General features: G+C 40.7%; 1 protein-coding gene across 3 annotated transcripts in view; it reads right to left on the bottom strand.

The window, feature by feature from the left end:
• The window catches only part of KCNE2 (potassium voltage-gated channel subfamily E regulatory subunit 2), a 190,026-nt gene that overhangs the window by 146,101 nt on the left and 23,032 nt on the right, over positions 1-20,893 (bottom strand). For all 3 annotated transcript variants that reach the window (XM_055373933.2, XM_063702601.1, XM_019017630.3), the window contains exon 2: positions 8,744-8,784. The gene's annotated coding sequence lies outside the window, so the exon portion shown is untranslated. The remainder of the gene's footprint in view (positions 1-8,743; positions 8,785-20,893) is intronic.

Raw genomic sequence — 20,893 nt, 5'->3', positions numbered from 1 at the left:
AGAAACAGGTTGACCACTCCCTTATTTCTCAAATACTTTCTCACCTTGGCTCCTTCACACCGTTTTCTCTTCCTATTTCTCTAGCTTCACTCCTTGGTCTCTTTATGGGTTCTTCCTCCATGCCGTAAATATTCTATGGTGGAGCTCTTGAGGCTCCATGCTAGGCACTGTTCTTTTCGCCCTCTACTCTCTATTCCTGGTTGATCTCAACTACTGCCTTTTCTGCAAATATCATCTAAGTGCAGACTCATTTTTCTCTCCAAAGACATGAAATATCAATGGCTATTTCCCTCTCCCATTCCATAAGCATCCTGGGCTGATAGTGGACTCTAGGCTCCCCATGTCTTGCTGCTCTGCCGCCCCTGGGATATTGCATTCATCTGCACAGTCAAGATAACTCACCACCATGTCTGTACTACAGCCTTTGGGAAGAGGAAAAGTGGCAGGGAACAGACAGACCCTTGCCCTTTGAGGACACACCCCAGAAGTTTTATACATCACTTCTGACAACATCTCTTTGGCCAGAACTTGGGCAAATGACCACACTGAGCTCCAAGGGACACCTGGGAACTGTAAGCTTTATTCTGGATGGTCACATGCCCCTTTAAACTCCTCTTAGAATGAAAAAAGGGGAAAGCAAATATGGAGAGAAAACTACAAGAATCGGCCACAGGGCTCAGCAAAATTTACCAGCTTCTTCTTTTTTCAAATAAAAACCTTTTTTCTAAACCTATCATGTGTTGCCATTATTTCATGAAAGGACACTTTTAACGCCAAAATTGGGGAAGACATACTCTCAAAATAGAGAGCAGTCTTTTAAGTGAAATGAATTTAGATGTATGGAAGAAAGCACTATCTCATTCTTGTTTTTCTCATTTCCCTTGAAACTGGCACAGCCGCCAAGCCTTGGTCTCCTGACCTGAGCTGGGAGCCATGTTTGAGGAGCGGCTGTTAAGAGTGTTGCCAATGTCATCTTCAGCTCCCTAAGCCAATCTGATTTACGGGGTGACTATGAGAGCTCCCAGTGTTATTGACTCCCAAGCTCCACCTGGTACTAATATAGAAATCCATGCCTCCATCCTCTCAGGTCCCTTCCCATTTCCAAATGCCCAGGGTTGACCAGGTCCTATGCAGTTAGGACGCACTGCTGTGGCTGCCCTCCCCATCCCACTTTGGGCCTTTACATGACATCAGGGGTCTCCAGAAAGTTCGACCACAGGGTGCTGCTGCCTCCCAAGACTATTCCAGACAGAGGAGTCTCCCCAGCAGAGATGATGATGTCTCTTTGTGGCCAACCTTGAAGGGTCACACCTTTGTCACTAGCATTTCTTCTTCCTGCTTCACATACTTCCATGGAGGATGCATCCTCAGGAGACCACCCCTGAGACTCCCTGAGAAACACTGGGTAGTGCCCCCTCTTTCATTGGACGTATCAATCAAGGGAGGCCTCAGCGTCTTGTCACTTTCAGGTGAGATTCTCCCGAGAGGGACACCTTTGGCCCTGTCTTTGCACTGAGAGTCATCCTCACCCCCACCCTCAGATCTCTCCCCATTTCTCTAGGAGGCCTGGGGAACTTCTGAAAAAAGAACTGCTGGCCTGCCCCACATCCCAGAGTCCTCACTGCAGCCACACAAATTAGGCCGTGGACTAGAAGGAGCTAAAGAACTAGGAACTCTTCTCCCCCAGCTCCGGGAAGTGGAGAAGGCCTGCTTTGCACCCCCTGTCTGCTCCTCCACTTACAAGGTATATTCCGGGGGGTTCACAAACTCTCGTCTGTGTTATAGGAAAGGGAGCTTTGGACAAGCTGGTTTTCTGACCTACTTTTCTTGTGTTCGACCTTTGAAAAATGAAATGTTTCTCTCACCCACGGAGCTCTTCACCTCATCTTCACAAATCCTAAAACTTAAGGTTTGTTTTCAAGTATCTTCTCCATGTTTTTTTTTAATTAGACATTGCTAGATTTGAGTCCTAGAGTTTTGGTACAGGATGGAGCTTAGAGATCATCAGATCCGATGGCTTCATTTTATGGCTGAGAAAACTGAGGTCCAAAGATGTTCAATGGCCACCCGAGGTCACACAGTAGCCAGCCCCGGTGTCCACGTCATGTGAAGACTCCACAGGTACCTTGCAGGGGCCTGGCCGCGGGGGACGAGACGTTGGACCCTGGCAAGCCCGAGGCAGCCTCCCCTTTCCTGCCACCGCTGAGTCTCTGCCCTCCATGCCAAATGGAGTTAAGAAACAGAGACAGACTGCACAGGAAATTCTCACGGGAGGACTTTTCAAGATCCGTTAAGAAAATGTTCTCTTGTTTACAGCTGAGTGCATCCTAGATGCAATGCCAACAGCATTCACTCTGTTTTGTTTATTTTAACCAAGAAGGGAAATTAGTGGCAAAAGAATATTTTGATAATGAATGGAAAGTTAGTCATGACATTTTTGAGGGGGGAATACACAAATAAACTTTAAAAAATGAGAGCTGTCTCAACAGACAACAGAGGGGATTCATGGATCTCTGCCAATTTCAAGAGATATTTGGGGTGTCTAGAGTTTTCTGTTTCTTCCATGCACATAGCATAAGCCTTTGGGGTTGGGGAGGTGTGTGTGTGTGTGTGTGTGTGTGTGTGTGTGTGTGTGTGTGTGTGTGTGTTCTTCTAAAGCAATCCTAGTTAATGGAAAGATTTTCAAATATTTGGAAAGGGATCTCAGAACTTTACAGAACGTGACCGTATCTATTTCAAAACAACCTGGGAGTATTTGGTGTCCACTTTGGCCTGGTAAATTTCCACTGCGGGCAGCGCTGCACAATTTTTTCATTCCAACTCAACTCGCTTCAAGCGGCGTGATTTGATTAAGCATTTCTTCACTTTTAATGGCATGCCAAGGCTCCAGGGCATCATTTTTTGGGTGGCCCCAAGTGGGCTGGGGTGGGGGCGGGAAGACATCAGAATCTATAAAGGTTTGTTTCTGACCTTGTCCTCCAATGTAAGTCTACCTGGTGCCTGGCAAGACTTCCCATGTTAGAAACAGGCCTGACTTTGCTGATCGTGATTTTTCTATGGTGAGAGGCAAGAAGCATCCAGTGGGGAGTCAGTATCTGAGGAACTCAATGAAAGGTGCAGGGGACAAGTCTCACATAGCACTTGGCTGAAGTCCCTGCACCACCCAGGAAGTTCTATCCCTGGGCTGCCCACTGGCAAACTCTATTACCACAGTATTTTAGAAAAAGTTTCACTTGCCAATATCAAAAGATCTTGACCTTTGAGCACAGTCTTTTCCTCTGTAAAACCAGATAATAATATGACTTCACTGCTGAGGTTGAGGGGGTGTTAGAAATATTATAGTCTTGGAACATGGTGAAACTCCACAAATGGTATTTATAGATGGTGCCTTTGATTGTCATGGTATCCATTATCACCATCCTCCTTCTTCGAAGAACCGCCATTTTGTTCAGATATCTGCTCCACTCTCATACAGCTGTGTGCCCAGGGCAGGGCCTCAGGAAAGAGCCTGAAAGGGCCCAAGATTCCTCTATTCCCGGTAGCCAGTGATTTTCTCAAGATAAGCCTAAGGCACAGTGATGACCATTACAATGTGAATAGAACCTGCAGTGGGGGTACAGTGAGGACTGGGAATGTCTTCTCTTCTGAGAAGAAGCCACAGGAAGAGTGTCCTTCACTCCTCAGGATGTTATTTCTCAAGCTGATGCTGTCATCTTGAAGCCAGCTACAAGGATGGGGCCAATACCAAGCATGACAGAGCAGAGAGAAGGAAAGAGACAACACTATCAAGGTGAAGTAGCTATTAAATGACTCCAAAGCCCATTATTTCTGAGCTTCTCAGGAGCCCCCAAAAGCAGTATCCCAGGCCACTTAAAGTTCCCAGACAGGGAGACGTTGCAAGCCAAACATGCTCCATGTGACCAGTCTTCTCCAAATCTTCCCTGGCTGGAAACACTCTTTGCCTCCCAAGTAGTGAGTGAGCTGCCTCTTCACTCCCCCACACCGGTGAGCCCTCCCTTTACCCCACAGCAGTGAGTCGTCCTTCCCCCAAACAGGAGGCTGAAGGGAAGATGAGTACAGGGAGGGTGGTCTTTCAAAAGAGTGAGAGCTGAAAGGAAGGGGAAACTTCAGCCAAGGAGAAAGGACTGGCTCACTACAGGAGAGCCACAAGGACATTTCAACTCGAAGATTTGCAAAAGAGCAACGGATCTGTGTGTTTTAGATTCTGCTCCGGGGCGTACAAAGAAGCCATGGGGCTTCATGGGGCTTTGGCAATATTGCCACTCCACCTACTGGGAGGCTTTGGCTACAAATAACAGAAACCCCTGCTTGAACCAGCATCATCAATAAGATAATGCATTCTCTTATATAATACAAATGCTCTGTAGGGGAGTTTTGGAGACAGTTGAATAAGTGGTTTAAGAATGTCAACAATTATCCAGTTCTTTCCATCTCTGCTTTTGGTGTGGGCTTCATTCTCCATCTGGTATCAAGACCACGGTGGGAACGCTAAGCATTTCATTAATGATCTCCACCAAGAAAACAAGTAGCTCTGCATTCGGAGCCACTCAAGTACTACTGACTACAGATGGATGGGCTTTGAGAGAGGACAAAATCCAAGCTCCCAATACCCAAAGTGACATTGAGATCTAAAGAGACATTTTATAGGCTATGAAAAGACAGTCTGCTTGCCCTGAATTCACCACCAACAAAAAGGAGGCTCCATATCATAGTGGCCTCCTCGAAATTGCGAAACAATATGCTTCACACCCCAGGGAGTTTCAATGCAGCGTCTATCCCAAATCACTAGGCAAGTGGCCACATTTGAGAGGGATCCAATAGCAAGAAGCTTTAGAAGCAATCCAGGCAGCAGTAAAGGAAGCTTTACCCAAAGCCCCTATCTCCTTCAGATTCTATAAAATCTCAGTTGTCCATTAACAGACTTCCCTAATGGGGTTGGACAAAGAGACTCCACCAGTATTTCTAAACCTCTTAGGACTTGAGGGCATCCTCCACCTAGTAAAATGCAATGCCGAACTTGTAGCTGACTCACAGGTGAGAAGTAAAAAGATAAAACTTGACTGTATATCAAATACCTTTTTCAAAAAGAACTACCAAGAAATGGCCAAAAAACTGAGGAGAATATTTGCAACATTTATGACAGAGGTTTGATATCCTTATTTTATCATGAACTCTTACAGATCAGTCTTTAAAATATTAACACACATATAAAGTGTACACAATTCACAGCACATAAAAAACATTAAAATGCTACCACTCATGAGTAACAAAAAAAGGAAAGCTTAAAAAAAAGATGCATTTGTTTCTTTTTTCTTTTTCTGTTTTGTTCACTTATTTGCTTCATCATAAAATGGTGACGAATACCACGCAGAGACAGGAGGTGGCACTGGGACTGTTATGTGCTGCTAATGGCACTAGAAATCCATGCAAACTTTCTAGAGGTCATTTTAGCAAAATAGAGCAAAAAGACTTTAAAATGTACATAAACTTTAAAGTCATGGTTCTATAGCCAAAAATGTATCCTGAGGAAAGGAATGAAGAATTACCTGACGTGGTACTATACACTCAAAATTATTCAACCCAGTGTTATTTTTTATATTAAAAAGTTAGAAATTAGGGCAGGTGTGGTGACTCATACCTGTAATCCCAACACTTTGGGAGGCCGAGGCAGGTTGATCACCTGAGGTCAGGAGTTTGAGACCAGCCTGGCCAAAACAGTGAAACCCCATCTCTACTAAAAATACAAAAATTAACTGGTCATGGTCGTGGGCACCTGTAATCGCAGCTACTCAGGAGGCTGAGGCAGGAGAATCACTTGAACCCAGGAGGCAGAGGTTGCAGCGAGCCGAGATCACACCACTGCTCTCCAGCCTGGGCGACACAGTGAGACTCCGTCTCAAAATAAATAAATAAATAAAATGCTAGAAATTACTAAAATGTCTAATAATATTTTCATTAGCTAAATGAATGATGATACATGCATTCCATAACATAATATGCAACAACACAGAAAAATGTTTTACCATAGGGACAATGTTAAGTTAAAAGAGTTACAAATCATTAAGATCAGTATAAATTTTGGTAACTATTTGCATGGTGTATCTTTCTAGTTTTACTTCCAAACTTTCTGTATCCTTATCATTAAAGCATATCTCTTGTAAGCAGCAAATAGTTGGTGCAATGTATGGTTTTAATTATATTTAAAAGTACACAAACTGGAATGCACACTTAGAGGGCAGTATGCACCAGTATGGACACAGAGGGTGCTAAAATATTAAAAACAGGGCTGGGTGCGGTGGCTCATGCCTGTAATCCCAGCACTTTGGGAGGCCAAGGTGGGCAGATCACCTGAGGTCAGTAGTTCGAGACCAGCCTGACCAACATGGAGTAACCCCATCTCTACTAAAAATATTAAATTAGCCAGGCATGGTGGCACATGCCTGTAATCCCAGCGACTCAGGAGGCTGAGGCAGAATTGCTTGAACCCAGGAGGCGGAGGTTGCAGTGAGCTGAGATCGGGCTATTGCACTCCAGCCTGGGCAACAAGAGTGAAACCCCGTCTCAAAAAAATAAAATAAAATACTAAAAACATTTCATAATAAATGATAAATAGTCACTTCCCAAGCCGCTCCCCAGTCCTCCCAACTCCCCCACCACCCAGGACTTCCCAGACCTTCCCATGCTCTAGAACCTAATGGGTCAACACCCAGTACAGCAAAAGCCAGCCTCCCAGACTCCTGCCCACCCCGTTGGTCGTGCCCATGCTGAACCAGCTGTTAAATATTCTAACATTTCTATGTGTAGGGTGTACACATATGCATATGCACCCAAAAGAAAAAAACAAAAGGCCTTATTTTGCTGTACTGGGTGTTGACCTGTTAGTTTCTGAACCATAAGAAGGTCTGGGAAGTCCTGGAGAGAGACTGGGTAGCTGGGGAATTAGGATAGTTGGGAAGTGGCTCAGAGAAATGACCAAACACAGTGTTCATCTCAGCATTGGAATTATTTTTATTAACTGTCTGGTGTATCAGTTACCCCACATACAAAGTAGTTTTATTTAATTAGCATTATTTAATTACCCACGTATCAGTGGCTTTATTAACTACTTTGTGTGTTTTCATATTTCCCCCTTTTTTAACAGTGAAAATGTCTTACTTATCAAAAAACAATAATACGTGTTAAGAAATAAAGAGTTTGGTGAATCCATGAATAGATTGCTTTTTCATCCACTGTCCCCTACGCCCCCCAACCAGCATCTGGCCCATCCCTGATCTCCATTTGGAATACCAAAGCCACTCAAGCAACCATATCCCTCAAAATCAAGCAGCATCTGATCTTGATATCAATAACCAGATTTTTGTTCTTGACAGCCAGTTCAGCTTCGGGAGGAAGGGTGTCAGACAGCAACATCCCTGCATGCTTTGAGGATGCCAGGCAGGCAGAAAGGACAAATCTGGAGGCTCCTTAGTCCTGCTCACTGGGTAGGTCTTCTACTGTTTCTGGGAGTGCAAATTGCTGCAGCTTTTTTGGAAAGCACTTCAAACTTGTCCATCAAAAGCTCAAAGGCGCATACCTTTGGCCCAGCATTTAACCTACAAATCTGCTCACACACTTAACAAAAAGATGTCTGCACAAGTATGCTCCCTAAATTGTTTTTGTAAATAGCACACATATGGGAAAGAAACCCTACATCTATTAATGTACAGGAAATCCACTACAGCTGCCGAAAACACGAGGGAAGGCTACATGTGCTGATATGGAAAAATATCCAAAATGCATTGATGAATTTTTTTCAATCTGCAGAACATGTATACTATGATTTCATTTGGTTTTTTTAAAAAAAGAAGAAATCTGTATCTACAAATACAACATTTCTGGAAAGGTTTGTGAGAAGCTGTTAGCAGTGAGGACTTATGGGAACAGGAGGGGGAGACTAGGGAGACTGGTTAGGGCTCTTTTTCTTTCCACTTTACAGCCTTTTGTAGTGTTTAAGCTTTTTGTCATGAGTAACAATAATTTTTAAAAATCTGCTTCCTGACGTTTTAGCCCAAGCCTAGGCAAAACAACAGCTACAGCCCACTGAGCCAGCGAGTGGGTAATTTACGTGTCAGGGGATTTGCCCACGGAATGACTTCCATCCTAGCAGTCAAGGTCACCTCAGGGCAAGGCCTCTCAAACTTTCCACAGAAGTACCCCCGATGACAAAATAGAACAAACATGTAACCTCAGGGGATGAAGGCAATTGGCCCAAATCTCTGTCGCAAACAAAATTTCTTTAGTGTTCAGACTATCTTAAAAATTAAGGCAAATTTCAAATTTTTACTCAATAATAGAGTCATATTTAATTTATTGTAAAAAAAATGTTCTCTTCAAATCTCACTTATGGATGTCTGGACATTATGTTGGTAAATCCCTCAATCCTGTTTCACACATTAAAATTCTGGATAAAACTTAACAAGAAAAAAATGTATTCATAGCCTCCAAGGCGTGAAAAGTGAAAGTGATGATAGGAGCTCAAGACGAGGGACGTATGGAAAAGTGGGACTTGACATAGGCTGGGAGGTGCAGATTTAATGCCCACATGAGAAACGAGCCTGGGCAGAATCTAGTGTGTGCACAGGAAGTGCTGTGCCAAAGAGCTAAAATTCATAGGATTTTAGGTTTCATAAACTGCTGCTTCTAACTTAAAATAAGAAACATGGATAAGAAAAATTCTACTCACCAGGATGAGAAGTCACAAGGAAGCTTGCCATCCACTTGCAACTTGGGGAAGAAAAAGAGAAAAATACTAGAAATCGGAATCCAGGCCAGGGCTATTAGGATAGTGACTTACCACTACCTGCCTAGCACGATGGCCTCAAGCCACAAATCAATGTAAAAAGTAGTTCAGAACTCAAGAAATCCACAAGGACCACGTTAGAGAAAAATGCAAACCAATTCTGTAGAGGTGATCCCCAAACCCAGGGAATAGGACATTACCATAAAAATATGAGCCACACTAAAGATAAGCAGAAATAACAAACTGTTTGAGGAAATGAATCACCATGAGGGAAAATCCACAGATCCAATAAATAGGAATAATTGTATATCAAGAACCAAAGATAATAGGACAATATGTTTAAATTTAACATGTTTTAATCTGTTTAAATAGATAAAGGAAGAAATTTAATATGTTTAAATTGATAAAGGAAGATTTTTAATATGTTTAAACAAAGGCCAGGCACAGTGGCTCACGCCTGTAATCCCAGCACTATGGGAGGTGGAGGCAGGTGGATCACGAGGTCAGGAGTTCAAGACCAGCCTGGCCAACATAGTGAAACCCCGTCTCTAATAAAAATACAAAAATTAGCCATGCATGGTGGCAGACGCCTGTAATCCCAGCTACTCGGGAAGCTGAGGCAAGACAATCACTTGAATCCAGGAGGCAGAGGTTGCAGTGAGCCGAGATTGTGCCATTGCATTCCAGCCTGAGTGGCAGAGTGAGACTCCATCTCAAAAAAAAAAAAAAATGTTTAAACAGATAAAGGGAGAAACATAAACAGAATGAAAATAAAACAGGCATATTATCAAAGGACCAAACAGAAGTCTGAGAGAGAACACACATATATTTTCTATAAGAAAGTACAATTGAGGTACTGAATAGGATATCTGCCATAAATGAGGACAGAATTAGGAAACTGGAAGATGGCTGGATGCAGTGGCTCATGCCTGCAATCTCAGCATTTTGTGAGGCCGAGGCAAGAGGATTGCTTATGGTCAAGAGTTTGAGACCAGCCTAGCCAATATGGCAAAACCCCATCTCTACTAAAAATACAAAAATTAACTGGGCGTGGTGGTGTGTGCCTGTAATTCCAGCTATTAGGGAGGCTGAGACACAAGAATCACTTGAACCCAGGAGGCAGAGATTACAGTGAACTGAGATTGAGCCACTGCACTCCAGCCTGGGCAACTAAGCAAGACTCTCTCTCCAACAACAACAACAAAAAGAAACTGGAAGGTTAGACAAACTTACCCAACATGCCTCAGAAAATAAAGACATGGAAAATATGAGAGAGAAGAAACATGAACATTTAAATGAGAAGAACCAACATATGTCTAAGAGGAGGTCCAATACAGAAAAGAAGGAATTGGGCAATATTCAAAGAGGTAATGACTGAGAACTCTTGAATATTGAAGTAAGATATGAACCCTCAGTTTAAAAAGTATACCAAAACCTAAGAAGGATAATTCAAATAACTACATGCTGAAATACATCATAGGAAACTACAGAATACCACAGGCAAAGAGAGATAGACATTAAAGCTGAACAACGCAAGTGTGAAAACATTAACAAGGTTGAAGGAGAACTAAGTTACATAATAAATAAGGAAAAAAAAAAACAGAGACCATATTGTCAAGTGACCACAAAACCTCAAAATTTTCGAAAAACAAAAATAGAACAAAAAAATTTCTTTAACGACAATGTAGAAATAACATCAGAAATTAAAAAAGCAAAAAGCAATTACTATGTGAATAATTTTAAGTACTCTTTTAAACAACTCTTGAGTCAAAGAAAAAAATGCAAACATTAACACAAAATAACAGAAGGTGGTAATAAGGAAGACACTGCCATCAGTACCTATAGCCATACAGCTAAAGCAGTACTTGGTGAAAATGCAGAGCCTTATTTAACTGTATTAATAAGCATAAAAAATTTAAAAAGTGAATGAAACAACACAATAAATAAGTCAGAAAAAAGCAACCACATGAACCGAAGGATAGGATGGCTGAATGAATACGTTAACTATGAAAAAGAATAGGATGATTATAAAACAGAATGGGCATAGTGGCTCACGCCTGTAATCCCAGTACTTCAGGAGGCCAAGGCAGGTGGATCGCTTGAGGCCAGGAGTTTGCGACCAGCCGGGCTAACATAGCAAAACCCCATTTTTACTTAAAAAAAATACAAAAAATTAGCGGGGCATGGTGGCATGCACCTGTAGTCCCAGCTACTTGGAGGCTGAGGCACAAGAACTGCTTGAACTGGAGAGGCAGAGGTTGCAGTGAGATCATGCCACTGCACTCCAGCCTAGGCGACAGAGTGAAACTAAAAAAAAAAAGAAATTATAAAATAGAAGACTCTAGACCTAACTGATAAATAATGCAACAGCTGTTCCATTGAAAAACAAAATAACAATGCAATATATAAACTTCTGGCTAACAAAATCAAGAAGAAGGAAGAAAGTAAATATATAAAATGAGATTAAATAAATTCAAACAACCAGAGAAATCATGGAAATTAAATAAATTATACAGAATTACTTTTTTCAACATAATAAAAATAAATCTTCAAATATATGGATAAAAAGGACAATGTTCTAGAATTGAGCTGTTCAATACAGTAGCCACTAGCCAAATGTGAAAACTGAACACCTAAAATGGAATTAGTCTAAACTGAGATGTGTTGTAAGCACAAAATGCCACTAAATTTTGAAGATTTAATAAAGCAAAAAAGAGTTTTTCATTAAAAATTTCAATTGATTACATGTTGAAATTATAATATGTTAGATACATTTGGTTCAATAAAATATTATTTAAAATAATTTCACCTGCTTTTTAAAAACTTTTAAAATATGGCTATTAGAAAAATGTGAAATTATACAGATGGTGCTTAACTTACAATGGTGTGAAAGCAATACACATTCAGTAGATACAATGCTTCAAGTATACCCATACAACCATCCTGTTTTTCACTTTCAGTAGAGTATTCAATAAATTACATAAAATATTTAACACTTTATTATAAAATAGACTTTGTATTAGATGATTTTACACAACCGTAGGCTAATGTTAGTGTTCTGAGCAAGTTTAAGGTAGGCTGGGCTGTTATAATGTTCAGTAGGTCAGGTATGTTAAACTCATTTTGACTTATGATATTTTCCATTTACAATGGCTTTATTATAAGTTGCCTCTGTTAATATAGGCAACTTATGTTGCCTCTGCCTATATATAGCTTTATATTTATATTGTATAATATAAATATGCACTGTACAACTTATACTGTACAATGCTGTAAAAGAAAATATAACTTGTTAAAACACACTAGAAGAATGAGAAGATCTAATAAACTAATACCCATAGAGAAACAAAGAAATTTTCCCAAAAGCTTCTCCCTGCCACCCTCTGCCAATAAAAGCTCCAAACCAAGTTCATTTCTCATTAAAAAGCAGTAGGTCCAATGGTATTTAAACTGTGCCAGAGCATTTTTAAGAGAAAAATGTTCAAATGCTCTTTCTGAAATAACCGCAATAGAAAGCCTAACAACGACTGCACACAAAAATTCATAAATTAATTTCACTTATGGATACTGAAGCAACAAACAAACGAACCAACAACAACAAATACCAAATATAAAAGACTGATAAACAGGATACTTGGCCTTCTTGTACTCTACATACTTGCGGAATACCGTAGGTCAGAAAGATTAACAATCTGTAATAACAACCAGGTAAATGAGAAATAATCATATTCTAAAGACAGTAGAGAATCACGGAAACAACAAGGACTAGGTAAAGAAAAATTCCAGAAGAGCAAGAGCTCATCCTAGATGAGCTGAATCTGAGCTAATAATCAGCCTGCCTCAAACAGAGGAACTCTACATGGGAAGAGAAGCCAGCAAAGCTTTCAGCTAGTGCAATGGATTAGAAATTACAAGAGCCCAAAATACAAAGCAATTTTTTCCCATGAGACATTTGCTAAGTTCTGGGGTGTCCCGAGGGGAACAGGGTCAGAAAGGCAGAGTGAAATATTCTTCAGTCTTGTAGGTGTTTAGGAAACGAAGTCTCATCAGAGGGAGAAGCCTGCAAAATACATGGCCAGTCTTCCCCTCAAGACATTTGCCAAATTTTAACTTTCTTGGGATGATCGTTTAGCTCAAAACCTCCAAAAGACAGGACTTTCCAGGCAAATCAGGGGTGAAAATCATCTACTAAAGTAGAATCCAGCCTCAAGCCCACCCAGTCCCTGATTGGATTGAAACAATCCTCTTTTCATCTTATCTGCCTAAAAGAAGGAAAAGGCAACCCTCAGTGGTAGAGATATCATCTGCAGACTTTATGATTCTGAAAAAATATGAAAAATGAGTCAGGCATGGTGGCTCATGCCTGTAATCCCAACACTCTGGGAGGCCAAGGTAGGTGGGCAGATCACCTGAGGTCAGGAGATTGAGACCAGCCTGGCCAACAGGGTAAAACCCCATCTCTACTAAAAATACAAAAACTAGCTGGGCATGGTGGCAGGTGCTTGTAGTCCCAGCTACTCAGGAGGCTGAGGCAGGAGAATTGCTTGAACCTGGGAGGCGGAGGTTGCAGGGTGTCGAGATAACGCCATTGCACTCAGCCTGGGTGACAAGAGCGAAACTCCATCTCAAAGATATATATATATATATATATGAAAAATGTGTTAAAGAAAACAATTAGAATCCATGAATGCAACAATTAGAATATAATCAAGTGGACATTCCACAACTAAAAATACAATGGCTGAAATTAAGAACTTGTTGGCTTTGAAAGAAAACTATATAAAGCAAAAGACAGGATTAGTAAACCAAAAAACAATATAAAGCACAGAGAGAAAAATGAATGGAAATAACAAAATAAAACATAAGTGAAATTTGGGACACAGTCAAAAGATCTAATAAATGCCTAATTGGAGTCAAGAAAGAGAGGATAGAGAGGTAAGGGCACGGCAATATTTGAAGAGATAATAGCCAAGAACTTTCTAACACTGATGAAAGATGTCAACCCATTGATCCAGAGTCTCAGTGATCCACAGGGAAGGTAAATAAAAAGAAAATCACACCAAGACATATCTGAGTTAAACAGCTGAAGACCAAAGATGAATAAGAAAACCTTAAAGGCAGCTAGAAAAAAAAAAGTAGGCCAGGCACAGTGGCATACGTCTGTAATCCCAGCCTTTGGGAAGCCAAGGTGGAAGGATTGCCTAAGCCCAGAATTCAAGACCAGCCTGGGCAACTGATACAGTTTGGCTGTGTCCCCACCCAAATCTCACCTTGAATTGTAATAATCCCCATATGTCAAGGGCAGGGCCAGGTGGAGATAATTGAATCATGGGGGCAGTTTCCCCCATACTATTTTCATGGTAGTGAATAAGTCTCATGAGATCTGATGATTTTATAAATGGGAGGTCTCCTGCACAACCCCTCTTGCCTGCTGCCATGTAAGACATGCTTTTGCTCCTCATTCGGCTTCTGCCATGATTGTGAGGCCTCCCCAGCCATGTGGAAGTATGAGTCAATTAGACCTCTTTCCTTTATAAATTACCCAGTCTCTGGTATGTCTTTATTAGCAGCATGTGAACAGACCAATACAGCAACATAGAAAGACCTCACTTACACACACACACAAAAACCCTTTTTTTAATGAGCCTGTGGTCCTGGCTACTCAGGAGACTGAGGTGAGAAGACTGCTTGAGCCCAGGAGGTTGAGGCTGTAGTGAGCCATGATTACACCACTGCACTCCAGCCTGGGTGACAGAGGAAGACCTTGTCTCAAAAAAAAAAAAAAAATGTATATTAACTTGAAGACAGCAATAGTTAACACTGATGGTTGACTTTTTCAACAGAAAGCATGAAAGCCAGAAGACAATGGAAATATATCTTTAAAGTGTTAAAATAAAATATCAAGTTAGGATGCTATATGTAGCTAAAGGTTCTTTAGATCTGAAGGCAAAATAAAAATAAATGCAGGGGGGAAAAGGCTGAGAAAACTCATCCTCAGTGGAGAAGCACTACATGAAATACTACAGAACAATTTTTTTCAAGCTGAAGAAAAAATGTTTCCAGATAGAAGCACAGAACTTGAGGAAAGAACACACAGCACTGAAAAGAATAAATATGTAGGAAAAGATTTAAAAATATTTTCTGTCTGAAGCAAAAAAGATAATAATGTCTTATGAGCTTTATGACACACGTCAAGTTAAAATTATACAATACCCCAAGTACATCAGTCTGTTCTCGAACTGCTTTAAAGAAATACCAGAGACTGGGTAATTTATAAAGAAAAGAGGTTTAATTGGCTCATGGTTCTGCAGGCTGCATGGGAAGTGTGACAGCATCAGCTTCTGGGGAGACCGCAGGAAACTTACAATCATGGCAGAAAGTGAAGGGGAAGCAGACACGTCTTACATGATCAAAGCAGGAGGAAGAGAGAGAGAGGGTGAAGGTATCACCCACTTTTACACAACCAAATCTGGTGAGAACTCACTCACTATACAGTACCAAGGGAGGATGGTGCTAAACCATTCATGAGAACTCCGCCCTCATGATCCAGTCACCTCCCACCAGTTCTCACCTTCAACACTAGGAATTAAAATTCAACATGAGATTTGGGTGGGGTCACCATGTATGGGAGGGAGTAATGGACTTAACCTGTCATAAGGTTATTGCATTATTATTAATTAAGAAGTAAAAGTAACAACTTAAGGTAGAAAGTAATAAGTCAAGCATACATAACGAAATCTTTAGGGCAATCACACAAAGTATAACTAAAAAGCTAATAGGTAAGAACATAGAATAGAAAAATACACGATTAATCCTCAACCATGACTGATGCTTTATTCTTTCTTCCTTTCATTTTGTTGATTTATATTTTGCATGATGTTATTAGATGCATATAAGTTTCAATTCTTAGATATTCTTGTCAAATTGATCACTTTATTATAACAAAGCATCTCTTTTTCTCTCTAGTAATATTTCTTCCCCTAATGTACGGTTTTCTGATATTAACATAGCCACACAAAATTTGTTTGGGTCAATATTGCTTGGTACAACATTTTTCATTCTTTTATTTTCATCCTAACTTTGTCCTTCTATTTAGTATGTATTCACTGTAAACAGTATACACATGGGTCTCAACACTTTTCATTTAATCCAACAACCTTTTCTTTTAATTGGAGTGTTTTGTATTTATATTTAGTTACTGGTATAAGTGCATTAAGTCCTACCGTGTTGGTATTTATTTTCTATTTATTTCATCTTTTCTACTCCTTTGTTTCTCGTTTTCTGCCTTTTTCAGGATTGATCATGTATTTTTCTATTCTATTTTTCTCATCTATTAGCTTTTTATTATATTTTTATATTCAAATTCTTATGTATATATTGCATACATAAACACATGTATGTATATGTATAAATTCATATATTTGTACACTACGTATCTCTGTACTTTATGTAAACTAAAGATTTGTGCACTTTTATAAATAGAATGTTAGCAAATATATCAGCCAACAGAATTCATCAGCAAGCGAAACAATAATGTTCACCTTGACCAAATGGGCCTTATTCCAGGAATGGAAAGATGGTTCAGTGTGAAAAAATCCAATTCAAATAATAATAATTCTAAGGAGAAAATTATGTAATCACCTCTGTGTATGTGCAAACAGAACTCAACAAAATTTAAAAATCCATTCTCGATTTTCCATGGTCAATAACATAGGAACCCCTAAATATTGCGTGTGTGTGTGTGTGTGTGTGTGTCTTAAACTCAAAAACAAAAAGTATGCTTAATCAAGAAATACTAAAAGCTTTTACCCTTAAGTCAGGAATGAGAGCGTTTTCTCACTATTATGTTGTTATTTAATTTTGTACTTGAGATATTAGCCAACACAATTAGAAAGAGAACAAAATCAAAAATATAAAAATGGATAGAAGGAGGTAAAACTATTTGCAGGCGATTTGGTTTATGCTTTGAAAAAACAAGAGAAATAAGTGAAAACAACTATGGAATCATGAAGAAAATTCAATAGGAGAGCAGGATATGTAAAATTAATAGAAATCAATAGCTTTTGTTTATATGATACAAACAAATTCAGTTAGACAATAAAATGGGAGAAAAGACTTCATTTACAAAAGCACTAACAAAGATAAAATATTTAAAAATAAGTTTAAAAGAAACATGGAAACTGACATTAAGAAATCTTTTAAACACTCAGAACAACAACAAAAAGACTTGAATAAATAAAAATCCCCATCATGTTCTTAGATAGGAAGACTTAGCTTCGTAGGGATGTCAATTTCCCTTAACTTATAAATGTTAACATATAACTGTTATCCCAGTAAAAGAAGTTTTTATCTATACAAAGTGATTCTAAATTTTACATGGAAAAATAAGAATAGACCAGCTATTTCTGATAAAATAAATGAGGAAGTTATACTATATATTAAAATATATTTAAAATCTTCAACAATTAAAACATAGTAGTGGCATATTACTTATTAGACGGACATATAGCACAGAATTGAAATCCTGGAAAACATCCAAATCATGCAATGATTTTGTTTAGGATTAAGGTGGCACTCAACTACCTGGGGAAAAGGCAGATTATTCAATAAATGGTGTTGATAACCACCACTTTTGGATTTTGAATATGGGCTTCACATTTATAGTAGAATAAATTCTGACTGGGTCAAAGATTTAAATGTAAAAAGAAAAAACATAATACTAAAACAAAAATGGGAGAATGAGGAAGGCCTTGCTAACTACAACTCAAAATCTAGAAGCCACGAAATAAATGGTGAATAATTTCGACTGCATGAAAACCAAAAGCTTTTGCATGGCAAAAAGCAATTGAAAAAGAAAAAAAAACCACCCTAAGCAAAATCAGTAATAAATGACAAAATGAGGAAGATGAGTAACTCACATCACAAAGGATTAATTTCCCTAGTATATAATAAGCTTCTGCAAATTGATGAGTCAAAAGGCAAGCAAACCAATAGAAAAGTGGGCATGGATATGGAGAGCTCACAATGAGAAACATACAAATTAAAACCATACTGTTTTTTTCAAATTTATCGAATGGCAAAAATCCAAAAGTTTAAAAGCCAAGTCTGTTGGTAAGCTTTGAAACATAGGCACTGTCTCTGATACATTGCTGCTGAGAGCATAAATTGGCATACCCCCTGTAAAGGCTAATTTGGCAACATCTGTCCACATTAGAGATGCATTTACCCTTTGACTCAGCAGTTCCACTTCTAGGAATTTACCTTATGCATAAACATAATTGTGTGCTGAACGAAGAATTGCAGTTGTCCACAGCAGCACTGTTTGAAAGCAAAAAACTGCAAACAACTTAAACGTCCATTTCTAGGGGATTGTTTGGGCATATTTTAGACAGCAAGAAGCATTAGTAAAGAAAAATGAGGAAATGGTTTATGTACTATGATGAAAAGATCGCTAAGATGCACTGTCAACTGAAAACAGTGAGGTAAGGAACACTGTACTGTGTATTACCAATCAAGTAGAAAAAGAGTTGGGAGTGGGGGAAGAACATATATTCCATGTGCTTGTATGTGCAAAAATCCCACAAAACTCTAGAAGGATAAACAACAAATTAATAACAGTGGCTATGTCTTTAGGGTGGGGGATAAGAATTGGGCAGATGGGGGCCGGGCACAGTGGCTCATGCCTGTAATCCCAGCACTTTGGGAGGCTGAGGCGGGTGGATCACCTGAGGTCAGGAGTTCAAGACCAGCCTGGCCAATATGGTGAAACCCCGTCTCTACCAAAAAGACAAAAATTAGCCAGGCATGGTGGCAGGTGCCTGTAATCCCAGCTACTTGGGAGGCTGAGGCAAGAGAATTGCTGGAACCTGGGAGGCAGAAGTTGCAGTGAGCCAGGATTATGCCACTGCACTCCAACCTGAGTGACAGACTGAGCCTCCGTCTCAAAAAAAAAAAAAAAAAAAGAAAGAAAGAAAAGAATTGAGCAGATGGGAAAGGACACTTTTCACTGTGTAATGTCTTATACTTGTTGATTTTTTTAACCATAAAATGCATTACTTATCCAAAAAGTTAAATAAATAAAACGTTCAGCTATGTGAAGGAAGCATAGGACAATATCCCTCTCTCTCCCTTTCCTTACCCCAGAGCAGCCTGGCTCCTGCAGAGCTGAGGAACTGAGCACGTGAGGTTGTCTTGGTTTCACAGAGCCTGGAGTGGGCATAGCTGAGTCCCTGAAGGTTACACGACTTGCTCAGGCCTGTCCAGTGAAGTCAAGGGCAGTTCCAGAGCTGGAAGCACAGGGCTGGGACGTAGCCTCTGGTCTCCTCCAGTGAGGAGGCAGGTGCCCAGGGGCAGGGCCCTTCTAGATGGCCCCCAAAGGAGCCCACCATTGCTACATTCTAGAGCAGCTGAAAGGGAGCCCAGGGCCAGCCAGCCAGCTCCGCTAAGGATTCTGGGTGACAAGGCATTGTGGGATTTTCTGAAATGACTTCATGTCATTTCTCTACCCCAGATCACCCTCCTCGCCTGGTGAGAGTTGAGAGGTCTCAAGCAGGATTACAAAACTGAGAAGGGTCAGAGACTGGGAAAGGAAACTGGCCTCTCCAGCAGGAAGAAGCTGCCCCCAGGCCCTGGCCTCAGGATCTTGACTAGCCTATTAAAGACATGAGGCTGAGGCCTGGACACTGGATTCCATTTTTTAATTTCCCTGGGGGAAACATTCCACACAGCAACCAGCAGGGTCATTTACTTCTTCAGGAGGCCTTTTATCACCCTGTGGCTGGAGGACCATCTGCAGCAGCCCCTGCTGTGCACTGGCAACACTGAGCAGCATGTGCGCGGCTGCCAGGGGCTGCTGGCCACCTGGGCCTGGGTAGGAAAAGGACTTAATTAGCCACAAAGAGCTCCCTGAGTATGCAACTCAGAATCACTCAGTCTGTTCGCAAACAAGTAAAGCACCTACCATGATCCCAGCATAGTCCTGGGTGCCCCTGGGGTTCCCAAAACTCCAGCCTCCCTCATGCTTCTAGGCCCTCCACACAATGCAGCGAGTGACACGAATAGTCTTGCATTGGTCACTAACTGCCTTTTGCAGCTAAATTTTATTCACAGCAAGTCTGTGGCCTCCCCAAAGCTAAGGATCCATGTTATATCTCCAGATATTCACAGAGCTCCCAGCGCAGCCGAGAAAACACAGCCAGCCCTGCAATAAATGCTTGTTGGTTGCCTGCCAGGATGCAAGCTAAAAATGGAGTTGCCTTATGGCCAGGTAAGACCCAAGGCAGAGCTTCAGTCGTGCCCCCCCCCAGCTGTCAGGAACACTCACTGCAAAAGTCGGCCCTTCAGGTCACCTTCAAGGCCCTACAAACTCTATCCAGACCTGCCCCCCCATCAGCCCCTGACCCTGGCACTCATACCCCTCCAGGGACAGTGCCGGCCTTCCTGTTCCTCCAACAGGAAAGGCCACCGTCTCCCCTCAGACCCACTGCACTCGCTGGCTGCCCACTTCTAGAATGTTCTTCCCCTAGAAATCCATGGAGCTCACCCCATCTCCCTGTCAGGTCTCTGCTCAAAGAGTATCTTCTCCATGAGGCCTCCTCATCACCCTATTCTAAAGCACTCTCACCCCACATTTCCCCATCCCCCTTTCCTGCTTTCTTTTTCTCTATATCACTTACCACTGCCTAAACAGGAAAAAAAAAAAAAAAAAGATTTTTCCTATTTATTTTATCACCGGTCTCCTCCAATCTAAGCTTTCTAAGAGCAGAGCTTTTTGTGTTTTGTTCAGCTGTGTATCCCTCCAGGCACAGAACAGGGCCTGGAGGGTTCAACAAGGCCCTCCAGGGCCTTGAGTAGGTGCTCAACAAATATTTACTGAATATATTAATATATGTATTGATTGATTAATTTAGCTGGGGCTCTTTCTTGAAGTTAATCGAATTAAAACAACATAGATTTTACATTGCTTGTGCACATGGATGAAAAACAGTTCCCTATACTTCTTTACTGTTTCATAGACGTAGTTTTATTTTATTTGGGTCTCACTAAAGACCTTACTTGATTAGATGGGGCAGAAATGGTTATGACCTTGATTTT

This window comes from Gorilla gorilla, chromosome 22, assembly GCF_029281585.2.
Source record: "Gorilla gorilla gorilla isolate KB3781 chromosome 22, NHGRI_mGorGor1-v2.1_pri, whole genome shotgun sequence".
In the NCBI taxonomy this organism is placed as follows: domain Eukaryota; kingdom Metazoa; phylum Chordata; class Mammalia; order Primates; family Hominidae; genus Gorilla; species Gorilla gorilla.
Note: the sequence above shows the minus strand (reverse complement) of the source record. Positions and strands in the feature narration are given on the sequence as shown.